The 16452-nt window shown below is 30.0% G+C and overlaps 1 protein-coding gene across 1 annotated transcript in view; it reads left to right on the top strand.

The window, feature by feature from the left end:
* The first annotated feature begins 4720 nt into the window (after nucleotides 1-4720).
* The window catches only part of LOC135956854 (uncharacterized), a 163017-nt gene continuing 151285 nt past the window's right edge, over nucleotides 4721-16452 (top strand). Inside the window, exon 1 of the mRNA XM_065507448.1 lies at nucleotides 4721-5064. The gene's annotated coding sequence lies outside the window, so the exon portion shown is untranslated. The remainder of the gene's footprint in view (nucleotides 5065-16452) is intronic.

Here is a 16452-nt window from a genome sequence, read left to right on the forward strand (position 1 = left end):
ACGATATCAACCAAGACCAGCCTCATTAGGCTATTAACAACCTCTCGAGGAGTTTTGGGAATTTCTTGAACTCTATCGCTATTAAATTATCTTGTCTAGGAGTAGTCGTAGACCTCGTAATCTTCCACCTAAATGTTGAGTTTTTACAGAACCGGTCTCACGAAATTTCTTTATAATTTTTGAAACTGCTGATTTATTTATTGAATATTTGTCACAGATACTTTTTTGTTTTAAACCAGCTTTAAAACCGTTAATTATTTTATTTTTTAAGTCTTCACAAATCTTAACTTTAGCCATTTTCGTTAACTTTGAAAAAAAGCAATTATGCGAAAAAACTTAGAAAAAGAAATTGTGAAAAATTACCAGAATTTAAAAATAAAATAAAATAACTGTAAACAGAATGCTTTTTACATCGTTCGTTTTACACTTCTTTCTTGCAGAAGTTTCCATTGTTTTGTCAGTAGCGAAATAGTGAATATTTTTAATTTTGTTCCCTTTTTTCAGAATATAATTAATTATGTTGTTTGTTTTTCAGTTAATTTATATAAATAAAACTATATAAGTAAAATATTAAAAAAAAAATTTTATTTTAAAAAAATTTGTGATAATTTTTTTAAATATGAATTTTTCAAATTAAACCTGCAAAGATTTACAAAATATTACAACTAACGGCTAAATACAAAATGTTTTCAATTTCACTTTATGTACCGGAAGTTTATACATTTAGCATAGACAGCAACCACAGTTATCAAAACCTTTGGTTTATATTAAGTTTTTACGATTTGGATTTGTTTGTATAAATGGACATGATGGCAATGCTGCCTTTAGTACTCTGTACGTATGGTAACATTAAATTATTTTCGTAAGCCAAAAAGTATGCAATACTTTTTTGAATTGTTTACTATCTTTGAACAAGATTGAACAATGGGATGATTTTTATTTGTGTCGTTATAATTTTAAAAGTTGTTTAATGTAATATCATAAATTAATTAGAGCTTAATAAATTGTAATAAAACATTATTATGTAGCTTTTTTTTTTGCTATATTTAAACAAATTAAATATTTTTGAATTATTTTATAAAAATTATGAATTTGCTATTTCTCACTACCCTAATAATTTAATAATTTATATTTCTCCTTCATAAGGTGTTTTTCATTCATTAAGCCGTAAGTTAAAATTAAGTAAAGAAGTTCTCAGGGGTACAATCCAAGGATGCAAAGTATTTGTGCTTAACACATAAGTCGTATAAAATTTTCTTACAAAACGGACATAATTATTCCGACTACACTAGAGTACACTACACTGCTGGTACAAGTGTGACAATTCTTCTTAAAGTAAATAATAACATCTCCTCTAAGATTTTATTACACTTCAAACACTTTTAATGTATAAATACATACTTATTTATCTTAGTATACAAGGATATCTCTTGTTAAATGTGTGTGGACGAGTACAAACTACATATGTAAGTATATATGTACATTAGGGTGGCTCAAATGTTTACAAAATTGTAGGCAACTAAAATTAGTCTTTCGCACTTTTTAATATTTTTTAAACAAAAATAGTTCCTTTGGAACAAATATGTCAATAATTCGAAAATTTTTCTTTTAAAAATCCTTAACTTACATTACAAGCAATCACCCGGACAGAAAATATAGTAGTACGTGATCATCGCAATCATTTCAACATCATAACAAGTTATTTAACAATATTATGGTCACTGTAATTATGTATTTATGTAGAGTAATATGTTATAGTTGAACTTCACATGATTGCAACAATCATATATATGATTAATTAATATGTTTGTGGCAATAATTTTTATGATGAATGATTGTAACATATTATGATAAATAATGATTTATCATATATGTATATGATTACTGCAATCATGTGAATAGTAACTGTAACATATTATGGTACAAGTATATAATCATGTTAAAATGATTAGGATGAACATGTACATATATCCATGCTTTTTCTCTGAATAAGAATGATAAAATTTTAAAAATTTTTTGGCACCATCCTAATATTCATTAACACATTTACCCACATGTTGTATGTTTGTATGAAATTTTCATTATTTATGCACTTAAGCATGATTTGTTTTGTTAAATACGTGTTTTGTGGACAATTTATGGCAGAAAAAAAATTAAGAAAAAAAAACTGAAACTTTCGTCATTAAAAATGGGGAGCCAAATAAAAGGGTTAATGTGTTGTGTTGTTATTTTATTATTTTTATTATTATCAATGGCTACTTAGTGTAATTATGTTGAGGAGAGACTCATGTTAGAATATAATAAAAGAAAAAGCTATATCTATGAAAAATATGTTTTTTGAGATAGTCGATTTATTGAAAAAGTGTCGTCTTTATATCTGTGAACTTTTGACAAAACAACTTAAGTGGAATTTTCAAATTTTTCAGGAGAGCTCAAAAACTGTTGAATTTATCGATCAAAATTTTATACGAAATTAACCGTAAGCTCTCTTTTTTTGTGTCTTATTTCAGACTTTCTGGTTGAATTTTCCGTTTTGGTGTATTTAATGACTTATAGTAAAATTTTACGGATAATATTTTTGCGGAACATTTAAACCCCTTAAATCCCTGTTTTAATGGAGTTTGTTGCTCTTTTTTAAAAGAAGGACAAAAAAGACCCATGCCTTGGGGATTTAGAGGGTTAATATATTCTACAAAAATATTCTCCGCAACATTTTACATAAATTTGCTGAATACATTTTATACCTAAAATGTTCTTTAAAATAAAATTCGTAATAAATGCGAAATTAACCCTATACTCTCTTTTGTTCTGTCTTTTTTCTGATTTTCTGGTTGAATTTTCCGTTTTGATGTATTCAGGGACTTATAGTAAAATTTCACGTATAATATTTTTGCGGAACATTTTAACCCCTTAAATCCCTGTTTTAATGGTGTTTGTTGCTCTTTTTTAAAAGAAGGACAAAAAAGACCCATGTCTTGGGGATTTAGAGGGTTAATATATTCTACAAAAATATTCTCCGTAACATTTTACATAACTTTGCGGAACACATTTTATACCTAAAATGTAAGGATCATATGGTTTCTTATGAAGATTAACAATAAGAATGTGCCAGAGTTGGGAACTTTAACCCGCCTTCAAATGAAATTCAGATGTAAACTTTCAAAACGCCGATACACGTGTCTTTTTTTTTTGTCTCCTCAATCAAAATTTATTGGTCGGACCTTGTAATTTTGGAAAAAATTTTATTTTGTTGTATAGTGTTATTTGTCCTTGATGACAGAGGATAAATAATAAAATAATTATTTCTTCAACGTCTTTCAGACTTTTCTTTATAATAAATTGCGTTGAGAATCATTTTGTTAGAAAATCCAACCAATCGACCAACTTCTCTATAAGATATTCCATCCGATATTAGTTTTTTGATTATTTCGTGTTTCTCCGCACTGGATCCATTTTATTTAAAATATTTGCTTTTCGTTAAACTTTATGATCGAAATAATACAAATAAAAATCAAATCCTTTAAACATGTGTAAGTGGTTTTTCGGCATTTTTGTAATTTTTTACAATTCCAAGAGAAGTACTACATTTTTAAGATAGGGGACATGCTAAGCTATGTATCAAATATCACCATTTGTAAAAATACTAACACTAATTATTTTTTTCCCAACTGAACATCGATATAAAACGAAGGAAAAAAATGTTTGTTAGATTCAAACCATTTTTGTAATTTTCAAATGGTCATATAATTCGTGGTATTGAAATGAGTCCATGAATATTCTCAATTGCAAGAAAAAACTCAGGATTCTCGAAATTTGTTTAAATTCATAAAAAATATTTCTTAAATTGAAAATAAAAACATGAAATATGATGTTTTTATTTTTCTTTTAAAACAAAAGTAATCTTTAGTTTTTCTAAGAAACTGCTGTTTCATAGAAACCGTGACAACGAATCAAAAAGAGAATCGAGAGAAAAAAATTCTTAGAAAATTACACTTAAAAATGCTACCCGTCCGTCAATACAGCATAATAAATGAACGAAAATGAAACAGAAATTCAACTAATAATTTGCGAAACACTATTACTAAAAAAAACAACAAAATTCATTCATGCACAGATAATGGAAAATCAAAAACAAAACGGATTGAAGAAAGTAGAGTACACGAAAAAAGTGGGTGACTAGCACAGACAGCTGTAGTAATAGAGTGGCAAATTTTCACCAAAAAAACCGAAGCAGAGGACACAGGGAAAACAACAACAAGGGGAGCCTAAAGAAAGAAAATATTTTGGGGGATAATAAAACTCATAAAAAAGCTCTGGCTCTCTCGGCTATGGTAGGCATCCGCCCTAAAGATGTGATAAAATAGAGTAAAATTTTAAGGTAAAATGAGTAAATTTACCGTTATATTTATAAGAGTAATAAGAAGGAAGGGAAAAATAAAATAATGTTCCCATGACAAAATACGAATAGTACATGAAATTAAATGTGAGAGTGAGCGAGTGAGTGGGGAGAGTGAATCGTAGGATACATACATAGAAATACTTATACAAGATTATGGAAGAGTTCTAAATGTTGTTGTTGTTGTATTTGTTTATTTATTGTGAAAACAATAAATAGACAAAAAAAAAGTACCCGATTACATGTGCCGATTGTGGGGGAAAAAAGACATAAACACGCAAACAATGAATTCGTATAAAACGATGGGTTCTGTTTTTTGCTGCTGAGAGAACGAATGCGAATGTACGAGTATGTTGTAATCAGACAAACAATTTTATCTACCACTATTGTTCAGACAAGGCTTTGACTTTCGTCTTAACGGCGGACGTCCTTGTCGTGCGTGCGTGTATATTATTTTTTCAAACGCAATGTACCGTTAAAACGTCCTGTGCACAGAAAAAAAAGAAAAAATACATTAATAAAAAATAGAAAAAAATTAAGAAATTTATATAAAACTTAAATGGAAATATGTAAATCTAGTTATACTTTTAAATAAAAATAAATTTAAACAAGTTTTGTTAATAAAATAAAGCTTTAAAAAGTGTTTAAACAAATTGCTTTAAAAATAGGTTGGTTTATATTAAATTTTGCAAAAATTATAGAAAAAAAAATGAGTAACCTTACTTGACAAAAAGCAAAAATAGAAAAGTGAAGTGATTAAAATTTTCCAATATAAAAATTGTTCCTGTATACACAAAAAAATTTGCTAAAGCTAACGAAAAAACCCCACACTTGCTTTTTAAAACGAAAATTGTTATTTATTTAGAAATTGTTGTTAAATTTATAATAATTAGCAAATTTGCTAGAAATTTAGTGTGTGAAAATTTTCTAATATGCGCATAATTTATTTGTACTATTTTTTTCATTTAATTTTTTTTCGGAAAAAAAGAACCTGGTTGCCATTTAACGCAATGCGTCGTTCATTCCTTGAGTGTTCCATGTTTGTGTGTTGTTTGTGAGTGTGAGTCTAAAATTTTATAAAGTGCTGCCAGACAGTTAAATAATGGATTTTATGTGTAAATGATTCTCTAGTTGGGAGTTTAATGTAAACATTTTTAATTCATTTTTTACTATTTTCGTAAATGTTTTCTTTTGACTGGAATTACACAATAATCTCCCAGGTAAAGGGAAATAATTTTTATATAATCAAATTTTTAATATCTTATGTATATAAAATATTACATTATTACATCTGTTTAGTGTCAGAAAACTATAACGAAAATAAGAAAGCAAATAATAACAAAAGTGTTCACTCCAAATCCTATTCTGGATTGGATTTGTAAATTGTCTCGGCATATCGTTTAGAGATGCCATGGATTACATTACCACATTGGATGTCATGTAGACACCCATAAGATAATTCTTATAAATTTATATAAATACTGAGAAAATACTAATATTTTTCCAGTATTTAGATAAAACATCAGTCAGTTAGTAGTCGTTTTCACGACAAAAATATCAGTCTGATGTAACTGTTACAGTCTGTGCATTGTAAACGTCACCTACCACTGCCACCTTTGTCTTCGAGAATTCATTGAAGATCTCAAATATGTTACCTTGCAGAGATTGTCCATTCGTGATCCACACATTAGAACATCTACAGAAGAATGCTCTGGGTGTGCAGTGGTCAATATTGTCCGTAAGTTCACCAATTAATCCTGTTTGTTTGCATGTCCAAAGTTGTAGCCTAAGAGCATTAAGAACAACCGTTGCAAAAAGATCATCAGTTTGCTGGATCCTATAAAACCTCTTCAGCAAACAAGTGTGCCTTCTAACATCCATATCCTTGAAGTCACGCAAAAAGTATCCACCTAGGGTTCCCAATATCCCGTCAGCTAGGTTTTGTCAGTGACAAAGAAGAAGTCCCACCATTTCCACCCCTTCTTAATCGTAAAGACTCCTATCGTGCATTTTGAACAAGCAGTAGCTCCTACTATATTTCGCAGTTCATGGAGTAATTAGTGAAGAACACAAATTAGTTGTCTTGGAGTGATTGTACAATTCAAGTTATTCAGTAGGCTATTAACACATTAAATAGCTGTCAATGAAAGGTCTTCTATATCTTCTGGTAGAGCCAATAATATCGAGTCTTACAGCAACCTTGTGTTAAGAGCAAAGGTGGTTAATTCAACATGCAAAACAGGGCCTTAGATTTCAGTAATAAAGTATGCAAGATACGAGACGGGTCAATGAGTCCACGGCTTTTTGAATTTCCCGAAACTTAACTGAAAGGTCAGCACTGCCCCAGTCAACAGGCTTCTGTCAGTTGAATCATGTCAAAATTTTAACAAGCTGTGTCATTTAGTTTGTGTTTGACAGATATTGATAGCAGCCTACTCCGTGACTTCAGGATAAATTGGAAAAAAGTGAATTTAGTCTGCTCATTAAGCAATATTTTTGGCCGAAAAAAAAACAATTACTCAAATAAAGGCTAAGCTTGATAAATACTATGGGAACTCTGCACCATGAATTTCAATGGCAAACAAGTGGTTTACTGAATTTAGTTTTGACCGTACAAGCACGGAATATGCCGAACGTTCAGGATGTCCAGTTGAGTTCTCTATACACGAAACTATTGGAAAAGTTCACGATATGGCGTTAGTCGATCGGAAATTGAAAGTGAGAGCGATTGTAGAAGCTAATTTGGAATGATCACCTGGGTATGATAAAGCTTTCCGCAAGATTGGGTGTACAAAAGGGTACACATACATATGTGCAGTTTCCATGAATTATGCTACTTATTGCCCCCTCATCTACCCTATTCCCCGGATTTTGCCCCCAATTGACTATTTCTTGTTGCCGAATCTGAAGAAATATCTCGGCGGAAAGTGATTTGGCTCCAACGATGAAATTATCTCACAAAAAATAGCTCTATTGATGACCTCGACAAATATTATTTTTTGGAAGGCATAAAAAAATTGGAGCAACGTTGGACAAAGTGCATCGAGCTCAAAGGAGACTATGTTGAAATTAATTTTAATTTTGACCCACCCTTGTACTATCATAGTTTCCACAAATATATGATACATTAATAGGGTTTACCAGTTTTAATGGTCTAGGCCCTCTCTAGAGCACTTTTACATGAATTTATTACCGCAGTTTTCTCAGACACTCTCATCTGAATACTTTGATTCTAGGCTGAATTTCAAATCCAGAATAACTCACAGCTACTTTGTACTATCTTATAAGAACAAAACTGTTAAAATGATACTTTCTCGAGAATTGTACAAGATAAGTATAAGACCACTCCTAATACTCCTCATAAAGCGTTCGAAGTGCCGAGCCCATTATTTTCTTTACATATTCATTTAAATATTGTTTATATTAATCTTTCTCTTGATATGTCATTGAGCTGAAATTAGTTGTTAACTATTTATCAACTTTAAATAAAATGTCCATATTAACCAAATTTCCAATTGGATTTTATTTTCCTGAAGATTCATTGGAAAGACAATTTTGTGGAGATTGATACCTAAAACACTACATTAGGTCAATGCTGTCCATTCGTAAAGCCGATTTTCGAATCTTTAAAATGTGTATGTCATAAAATTTTGTATATAGGAACCTCCCCCGATGTGTAGATTCATTAAGATGTGATTTTTGGTAGTTCGAATTTTAAGGGGATACAAATGGATAAAAACAGGTAAAATCGGTATCTCTACATCTCCGCAACTAATAAAGCTGGCACCAAAAATCCAACATAATATGAATTTTTCCAAAAAAATAAGTGGGCAAAAAGGTAGTAGAAATACTTTTTTAAAAAATAGCATTTTTGCAATTTTTAAAAATAGTAGTAGAAATACTACTTTTTTAATAAAGGAGTAGAAATACTACTTTTTAAAAAATAGTAGAAATACTACTTTTTAAAAAGTAGTAGAATACTTTTTAAAAAAGGAGTAGAAAACTATTTTTTTTTAAAAAAGGAGTAGAAATACTAATTTTTTAAAGAAATAGTAACAAAAATACAACTTTTTTCAAAAAAAAGGAGTAGAAATACTACTTAAATACTAACAAAAAAAAAAGATAAGAAATATGTACTACTTTTTTAAAAAAGGAGTAGAAAAACTAATTTATTTAAAAAAAGGAGTAGAAATACTACTTCTTTTAAAAAAGGAGTAGAAATACTACTTTTTTAAAAAAGGAGTAGATATACTACGGTTTTTAAAAAAGTAGTAGAAATACTACTTTTTTAAAAAAGGAGTAGAAATTCTACCTTTTTTATAAAAGGAGTAGAAATAATACTTTTTTTAAAAAAAATTAGTAGAAATACCACTTTTTTTAAAAAAAGGGAGTGGAAATACTACTTTTTTTAAATAAGGAATAGAAATACTACTTTTTAAAAATGGTAGTTTTCTACTACTATTTTTAAAAAAGAAGCAAAAATACTACTTTTTTAAAAAAAGGAAATAAGTGAAATACTAGAACATAAAAATATTTTTTATGTACAATAATAAGGCACATACTTTTCAGCGTAATAGCAAACGCCGGGTATCCGCTTTTACTCCATATAAAGTATATAGTATATTGATTTAAATATTGTGGATATTTGTCTCTCTTTTGAGTTGAACTTAGTTGTTCAATATTTATCTACTTCAGGATAACTTTGAATAAAATGACCATGTTACAAAAATTATGTGTGTGAAGTTAGCTCCGTCAGTTAGCTCCGTTTTTTAACATTACCTATGTTAATGTGTAAACTAACATACTTCGTACTCAAAGACTGTTAGGTTAACAGAGCTGCATTATTTTCAGCTCATTTAACATTTTATGATATAAAATCAAAATAAAATGGTTTTACCGATCATTCAGTTTAAATATATAATCACAATTTTTTTAAAAATTAGATAAAAAAAATTAAATATTTATTTATGAACTATCGTTGATTTCTTTGCTTTTAGCGTATTTTTATACCAGATACATGAGAGACACATGGACATGAAAAAAAATTAAAAAATTCTAAATTTTGGTAAAACTAGTCATAATAGGGTGGAAAGGCTTGATTTCAGAAATGTACAGTTTACATTCAGAATTTTTTTCATATTAATTTAAAAATAGTGAAATTTCACATTTTGTTAAAAGGGCAGATGGAAATTTGGAAAAAATGGTTAAATTTTGGAATTGTGCTCGATCTTGCCCTAATACGGTGGAATGCCATTACTTCAGAGAGTTCAGAACTGTTTAGCATATATTTAGAATTTATTTCAGATCGGAGTAATTACACTTTTAAAATAGTGAAATTTCACATTTTGTTAAAAGGGGCACATTGAAATATTGAAAAAATGGTTAAATTTTGAAATTGTGCTCGATCTAGTCCTAATGGGTTGGAAAGCCATTGCTTCAGAGAATTCAGAACTGTTTAGCTTATCTTCAGAATTTATTTCAGATCGGAGATATATAATTTTCCATATAGTGAAATTTCACATTTTGTTAAAAGGGGCACATTGAAATTTTGAAAAAATGGTTAAATTTTGAAATTGTGCTCGATCTTGCCCTAATGGGTTGGAAAGCCATCACTTCAGAGAGTTCAGAACTGTTTAGTTTATATTCAGAATTTATTTCAGATCGGAGATATATAATTTTCCATATAGTGAAATTTCACATTTTGTTAAAAGGGGCACATTGAAATTTTGAAAAAATGGTTAAATTTTGAAATTGTGCTCGATCTAGTCCTAATGGATTGGAAAGCCATTGCTTCAGAGAGTTCAGAACTGTTTAGTTTATATTCAGAATTTATTTCAGATCGGAGATATATAATTTTCCATATAGTGAAATTTCACATTTTTTTTAAAAGGGGCACATGGAAATTTGGAAAAAATGGTTAAATTTTGGAATTATGCTCGATCTAGTCCTAATGGGTTGGAAAGCCATTACTTCAGAGAGTTCAGAACTGTATAGTCTATATTCAGAATTTATTTCAGATCGGAGATATATAATTTTCCAAATAGTGAAATTTCACATTTTTTAAAAGGGGCACATGGAAATTTGGAAAATTGTTAAATTTTGGAATTGTGCTCGATCTAGCCCTAATGGGTTGGAAAGCCATTGCGTCAGAGAGTTCAGAACTGTGAACCGTATATTCAGAATTTATTTCAGATCGGAGATATATAATTTTCCAAATAGTGAAATTTCACATTTTGTTAAAAGGGGCACATGGAAATTTGGAAAAAATGGTTAAATTTTGGAATTGTGCTCGATCTAGTCCTAATGGGTTGGAAAGCCATTGCTTCAGAGAGTTCAGAACTGTTTAGTTTATATTCAGAATTTATTTCAGATCGGAGTAATATGACTTTTCAAATAGTGAAGTTTTACATTTTGTTAAAAGGGGCACATTGAAATTTTGAAAAAATGGTTAAATTTTGAAATTGTGCTCGATCTTGCCCTAATGAGTTGGAAAGCCATCACTTCAGAGAGTTCAGAACTGTTTAGTTTATATTCAGAATTTATTTCAGATCGGAGTAATTTGACTTTTCAAATAGTGAAATTTCACATTTTGTTAAAAGGGGCACATTGAAATTTTGAAAAAATGGTTAAATTTTGAAATTGTGCTCGATCTAGTCCTAATGGGTTGGAAAGCCATTACTTCAGAGAGTTCAGAACTGTTCACCGTATATCCAGAATTTATTTCAGATCGGAGATATATAATTTTCCATATAGTGAAATTTCACATTTTGTTAAAAGGGGCACATTGAAATTTTGAAAAAATGGTTAAATTTTGAAATTGTGCTCGATCTTGCCCTAATGGGTTGGAAAGACATCACTTCAGAGAGTTCAGAACTGTTTAGTTTATATTCAGAATTTATTTCAGATCGGAGTAATTTGACTTTTCAAATAGTGAAATTTCACATTTTGTTAAAAGGGGCACATTGAAATTTTGAAAAAATGGTTAAATTTTGAAATTGTGCTCGATCTAGTCCTAATGAGTTGGAAAGCCATTTCTTCAGAGAGTTCAGAACTGTATAGTCTATATTCAGAATTTATTTCAGATCGGAGTAATTTGACTTTTCAAATAGTGAAATTTCACATTTTGTTAAAAGGGGCACATTGAAATTTTGAAAAAATGGTTAAATTTTGAAATTGTGCACGATCTTGCCCTAATGGGTTGGAAAGCCATCACTTCAGAGAGTTCAGAACTGTTTAGCTTATATTCAGAATTTATTTCAGATCGGAGTAATTTGACTTTTCAAATAGTGAAATTTCACATTTTGTTAAAAGGGGCACATTGAAATTTTGAAAAAATGGTTAAATTTTGAAATTGTGCTCGATCTTGCCCTAATGAGTTGGAAAGCCATCAATTCAGAGAGTTCAGAACTGTTTAGTTTATATTCAGAATTTATTTCAGATCGGAGTAATTTGACTTTTCAAATAGTGAAATTTCACATTTTGTTAAAAGGGGCACATTGAAATTTTGAAAAAATGGTTAAATTTTGAAACTGTGCTCGATATAGTCCTAACGGATTGGAAAGCCATTGCTTCAGAGAGTTCAGAACTGTTCACCGTATATTCAGAATTTATTTCAGATCGGAGATATATAATTTTCCATATAGTGAAATTTCACATTTTTTTTAAAAGGGGCACATGGAAATTTTTAAAAAATGGTTAAATTTTGGAATTGTGCTCGATCTAGTCCTAATGGGTTGGAAAGCCATTACTTCAGAGAGTTCAGAACTGTATAGTCTATAATCAGAATTTATTTCAGATCGGATATATATAATTTTCCATATAGTGAAATTTCACATTTTGTTAAAAGGGGCACATTGAAATTTTGAAAAAATGGTTAAATTTTGAAATTGTGCTCGATCTTGCCCTAATGGGTTGGAAAGACATCACTTCAGAGAGTTCAGAACTGTTTAGTTTATATTCAGAATTTATTTCAGATCGGAGTAATTTGACTTTTCAAATAGTGAAATTTCACATTTTGTTAAAAGGGGCACATTGAAATTTTGAAAAAATGGTTAAATTTTGAAATTGTGTTCGATCTAGTCCTAATGGGTTGGAAAGCCATTACTTCAGAGAGTTCAGAACTGTATAGTCTATATTCAGAATTTATTTCAGATCGGAGATATATAATTTTCCAAATAGTGAAATTTCACATTTTTTAAAAGGGGCACATGGAAATTTGGAAAAAATTGTTAAATTTTGGAATTGTGCTCGATCTAGTCCTAATGGGTTGGAAAGCCATTGCGTCAGAGAGTTCAGAACTGTGAACCGTATATTCAGAATTTATTTCAGATCGGAGATATATAATTTTCCAAATAGTGAAATTTCACATTTTGTTAAAAGGGGCACATTGAAATTTGGAAAAAATGGTTGAATTTTGGAATTGTGCTCGATCTAGTCCTAATGGGTTGGAAAGCCATTACTTCAGAGAGTTCAGAACTGTTTAGTTTATATTCAGAATTTATTTCAGATCGGAGTAATTTGACTTTTCAAATAGTGAAATTTCACATTTTGTTAAAAGGGGCACATTGAAATTTTGAAAAAATTGTTAAATTTTGAAATTGTGCTCGATCTTGGCCTAATGGGTTGGAAAGCCATCACTTCAGAGAGTTCAGAACTGTTTAGTTTATATTCAGAATTTATTTCAGATCGGAGTAATTTGACTTTTCAAATAGTGAAATTTCACATTTTGTTAAAAGGGGCACATTGAAATTTGGAAAAAATGGTTAAATTTTGAAATTCTGCTCGATCTAGTCCTAATGGGTTGGAAAGCCATTGCTTCAGAGAGTTCAGAACTGTTTAGTTTATATTCAGAATTTATTTCAGATCGGAGATATATAATTTTCCATATAGTGAAATTTCACATTTTTTTTAAAAGGCGCCCATGGAAATTTGGAAAAAATGGTTAAATTTTGGAATTGTGCTCGATCTAGTCCTAATGAGTTGGAAAGCCATTGCGTCAGAGAGTTCAGAACTGTCAACCGTATATTCAGAATTTATTTCAGATCGGAGATATATAATTTTCCATATAGTGAAATTTCACATTTTTTTAAAAGGGGCACATGGAAATTTGGAAAAAATGGTTAAATTTTGGAATTGTGCTCGATCTAGTCCTAATGGGTTGGAAAGCCATTGCTTCAGAGAGTTCAGAACTGTATAGCTTATATTCAGAATTTATTTCAGATCGGAGTAATTTGTCTTTTCATATAGTGAAGTTTCACATTTTGTTAAAAGGGGCACATTGAAATTTTGAAAAAATGGTTAAATTTTGAAATTGTGCTCGATCTTGCCCTAATGAGTTGGAAAGCCATCAATTCAGAGAGTTCAGAACTGTTTAGTTTATATTCAGAATTTATTTCAGATCGGAGTAATTTGACTTTTCAAATAGTGAAATTTCACATTTTGTTAAAAGGGGCACATTGAAATTTTGAAAAAATGGTTAAATTTTGAAACTGTGCTCGATATAGTCCTAACGGATTGGAAAGCCATTGCTTCAGAGAGTTCAGAACTGTTCACCGTATATTCAGAATTTATTTCAGATCGGAGATATATAATTTTCCATATAGTGAAATTTCACATTTTTTTTAAAAGGGGCACATGGAAATTTTTAAAAAATGGTTAAATTTTGGAATTGTGCTCGATCTAGTCCTAATGGGTTGGAAAGCCATTACTTCAGAGAGTTCAGAACTGTATAGTCTATAATCAGAATTTATTTCAGATCGGATATATATAATTTTCCATATAGTGAAATTTCACATTTTGTTAAAAGGGGCACATTGAAATTTTGAAAAAATGGTTAAATTTTGAAATTGTGCTCGATCTTGCCCTAATGGGTTGGAAAGACATCACTTCAGAGAGTTCAGAACTGTTTAGTTTATATTCAGAATTTATTTCAGATCGGAGTAATTTGACTTTTCAAATAGTGAAATTTCACATTTTGTTAAAAGGGGCACATTGAAATTTTGAAAAAATGGGTAAATTTTGAAATTGTGCTCGATCTTGCCCTAATGGAGTGGAAAGCCATCACTTCAGAGAGTTCAGAACTGTTTAGTTTATATTCAGAATTTATTTCAGATCGGAGTAATTTGACTTTTCAAATAGTGAAATTTCACATTTTGTTAAAAGGGGCACATTGAAATTTGGAAAAAATGGTTAAATTTTGAAATTGTGCTCGATCTAGTCCTAATGGGTTGGAAAGCCATTGCTTCAGAGAGTTCAGAACTGTTTAGTTTATATTCAGAATTTATTTCAGATCGGAGATATATAATTTTCCATATAGTGAAATTTCACATTTTTTTTAAAAGGCGCCCATGGAAATTTGGAAAAAATGGTTAAATTTTGGAATTGTGCTCGATCTAGTCCTAATGAGTTGGAAAGCCATTGCGTCAGAGAGTTCAGAACTGTCAACCGTATATTCAGAATTTATTTCAGATCGGAGATATATAATTTTCCATATAGTGAAATTTCACATTTTTTTAAAAGGGGCACATGGAAATTTGGAAAAAATGGTTAAATTTTGGAATTGTGCTCGATCTAGTCCTAATGGGTTGGAAAGCCATTGCTTCAGAGAGTTCAGAACTGTATAGCTTATATTCAGAATTTATTTCAGATCGGAGTAATTTGTCTTTTCATATAGTGAAGTTTCACATTTTGTTAAAAGGGGCACATTGAAATTTTGAAAAAATGGTTAAATTTTGAAATTGTGCTCGATCTTGCCCTAATGAGTTGGAAAGCCATCACTTCAGAGAGTTCAGAACTGTTTAGTTTATATTCAGAATTTATTTCAGATCGGAGTAATTTGACTTTTCAAATAGTGAAATTTCACATTTTGTTAAAAGGGGCACATTGAAATTTTGAAAAAATGGTTAAATTTTGAAATTGTGCTCGATATAGTCCTAACGGATTGGAAAGCCATTGCTTCAGAGAGTTCAGAACTGTTCACCGTATATTCAGAATTTATTTCAGATCGGAGATATATAATTTTCCATATAGTGAAATTTCACATTTTTTTTAAAAGGGGCACATGGAAATTTTTAAAAAATGGTTAAATTTTGGAATTGTGCTCGATCTAGTCCTAATGGGTTGGAAAGCCATTACTTTAGAGAGTTCAGAACTGTATAGTCTATAATCAGAATTTATTTCAGATCGGATATATATAATTTTCCATATAGTGAAATTTCACATTTTGTTAAAAGGGGCACATTGAAATTTTGAAAAAATGGTTAAATTTTGAAATTGTGCTCGATCTTGCCCTAATGGGTTGGAAAGACATCACTTCAGAGAGTTCAGAACTGTTTAGTTTATATTCAGAATTTATTTCAGATCGGAGTAATTTGACTTTTCAAATAGTGAAATTTCACATTTTGTTAAAAGGGGCACATTGAAATTTTGAAAAAATGGGTAAATTTTGAAATTGTGCTCGATCTTGCCCTAATGGAGTGGAAAGCCATCACTTCAGAGAGTTCAGAACTGTTTAGTATATATTCAGAATTTATTTCAGATCGGAGTAATTTGACTTTTCAAATAGTGAAATTTCACATTTTGTTAAAAGGGGCACATTGTAATTTTGAAAAAATGGTTAAATTTTGAAATTGTGCTCGATATAGTCCTAACGGATTGGAAAGCCATTACTTCAGAGAGTTCAGAACTGTTCACCGTATATTCAGAATTTATTTCAGATCGGAGATATATAATTTTCCATATAGTGAAATTTCACATTTTTTTAAATTGTGCTCGATCTTGCCCTAATGGAGTGGAAAGCCATCACTTCAGAGAGTTCAGAACTGTTTAGTATATATTCAGAATTTATTTCAGATCGGAGTAATTTGACTTTTCAAATAGTGAAATTTCACATTTTGTTAAAAGGGGCACATTGTAATTTTGAAAAAATGGTTAAATTTTGAAATTGTGCTCGATATAGTCCTAACGGATTGGAAAGCCATTACTTCAGAGAGTTCAGAACTGTTCACCGTATATTCAGAATTTATTTCAGATCGGAGATATATAATTTTCCATATAGT

The sequence above is a fragment of the Calliphora vicina genome, chromosome 4 (genome assembly GCF_958450345.1).
Source record: "Calliphora vicina chromosome 4, idCalVici1.1, whole genome shotgun sequence".
Classification (NCBI taxonomy): domain Eukaryota; kingdom Metazoa; phylum Arthropoda; class Insecta; order Diptera; family Calliphoridae; genus Calliphora; species Calliphora vicina.